The sequence below is a fragment of the Dipodomys spectabilis genome, unplaced genomic scaffold (assembly GCF_019054845.1).
Source record: "Dipodomys spectabilis isolate Male_0828 unplaced genomic scaffold, ASM1905484v1 ptg000121l, whole genome shotgun sequence".
In the NCBI taxonomy this organism is placed as follows: Eukaryota; Metazoa; Chordata; class Mammalia; order Rodentia; family Heteromyidae; genus Dipodomys; species Dipodomys spectabilis.
The window spans coordinates 3,866,863-3,869,104 of NW_024870798.1; the positions used below are offsets into that span (position 1 = coordinate 3,866,863).

At 32.0% G+C, this 2,242-nt stretch overlaps 1 pseudogene; it reads left to right on the forward strand.

Moving 5' to 3' along the window:
* Window positions 1–209: 209 nt before the first annotated feature.
* On the forward strand, window positions 210–309 carry LOC122115570 (annotated as a pseudogene).
* Window positions 310–2,242: the final 1,933 nt, after the last annotated feature.

Sequence of the window (2,242 nt, forward strand, 5' to 3'; positions counted from 1 at the left end):
AAAGTCTTAAAAAAGTAATTGACAAAAATTGCAAATGTGAGCAATTGAAGAATCAATACAAGTTTTTTCCACCAAAAACAGAATTTTACAGAAATAAGATGAATAGAAATTTAGGAAACAATAAGGTTTCCCTGTTACAAATAGGCAACCAAGGATATATGCCTGTCTTAAGATTGCATCATAAATTACTTAAATTTACAGGATACTACATGCTTCAGCAGCACATCTACCCAAATTACAATACAGAGATTGACATGGCTCTTGCACAAGGATGATATGAAAATTTGTGAAGAAATGAAAAACAGTTATTAAACAGTTGATTACAAATATACAAGTGTAATTATACATGTAATTCATAGGAATAAAAGTTAGTTTTACACCATTTAATCTTCACCTTTTTATGAAGGCCTTTACATTGCATAACCTTTATAAAAGTTTTGAAATTAGATAACATTTTCATTTTATCCCAAAGAAATAAAATTCTATAAGGACCTAGGAATTAAAGGAATCTTAAACCTTTTCTATATGGAATGCAATCTGAAAGGACACATTAATGAACCTATATATTATAAAACAATGTTGAATTCAAAGTACTATATCTAGGAGAGAATGAACTAGATTATGGATACTATACAAACAGAATACTAAATAGTTTAAAATATACTTTTTTCAGACAAGCACCAGAAATACCTTTAGTTTCTGTACTACTCATTTCAACAGATAAGTTAAAATTATTTCTTATTAAAAAATCACAAACGCTACAGAAAACATTATAGATGTATACAAACAACTTGAATGTATATTGACATCAAAGTCAGGCAATTGACTTGGAAGAATACCATGGAATTCATGAATTTTTAAAGTAAGATATTGCTGTTGCTTTGTATTGTGAAAATATTTTGTATGGACACATAGGATGGACTGGAAATTTTGAAATTTAAGAAATTTACCCAAACCATTAGGACTTAGGAGAACAATTTGTACAGCTTTCCACAACTTCAAAGAGGTAGTGATACATACTTATTCTTTTGGCAATATCAAATGCAGTTTCTTCCAAGTTGTGCTTCAGACCTGGTTTGATATAATGGTTCAACAGAAGGAGATCTAGCATAACTTTGCTATTTCTATTCCCAGCAGCAAGATGCAAGGGGGTCAAGAGGCCTTTAGTTTGGCCATTGGTATCTGCATCATGATGAAATAAAGTAGCCACTCTGTTATTATTCCATGTATAAGTACTGTGCAGGGGTGTCCAGCCATTCACAATTATTACATGAATATCTATCTTGAGCTACCAACTCATGGACAATGACTAAGTGTCCACTGAAAGCTTCTCGATGAAGAGGGGTGTACTCATCAGCATCACTAGTATTCAGATGAGTGGCCTTTTTGGAAAGTAGTCTCTGCACTCTACTAAGGTGATTATTTTCGGCAGACCAAAGAAGATATTTGCTTGGATCCTATTCCATTTTTCTCTTGCAATTGATACCATTTCTCACTTTTTCATCTTGTTCCTCATCTTCTTCAGAATTGCCTAGCTAGAGACTTTGAGTGCCAGTGAATATGAGGTGTCCATGTATTTCCCCAATAGTTCACATCGGATGAACTGGTCAGAAATATCCGGTGAATTTTTGGCATCTGTTTTTTTCACTATTATTTATTTTCTCTTTTTTCATTTTTATCATTGTAAATTATTCTAACTGGAGAGTAGGGAATTGGTAGAGAGCAGAGGAAGATTTTCCTCCGTATTCAAAGGTACAGACTGAAAATGAGGACCAGTGGTGTATTCATGTGCAGCTTATTTTAGGAATGAGAAAATAGGAAATAATGCTTTCCATGTAAATTATTTGGGAAATGGCAGAAGAGAAAGTGAAATGATGCAACCAAAAATATAAAAGCAAAATAAATTAGGATAATTATGGAGCAATCATATTACCTATGAGAACCATGAAAGGGAGAGAGGAAGAGAGAGACAGCTGTTCAATGATCTAGCTAGCCAAGAAATTCATCCCTCTGATCAATTTATAGAGCAAACAATTTCATTTTTTAAAAGAGATGGAAATAGAATTTAAGATCAGATGTCTCCATTGTTTTTAATTATATTCTTATTATCTTAAATACTTGGAAAATGGAATTTCTATTCAACAAATCAGTTTTTTAAGTATAATTTATCTTTATATAACTTTTCCACATCCTTTCAAACCTCACCCCACTTTAATTTTTTCTAGTTTCATACTATCTGCAA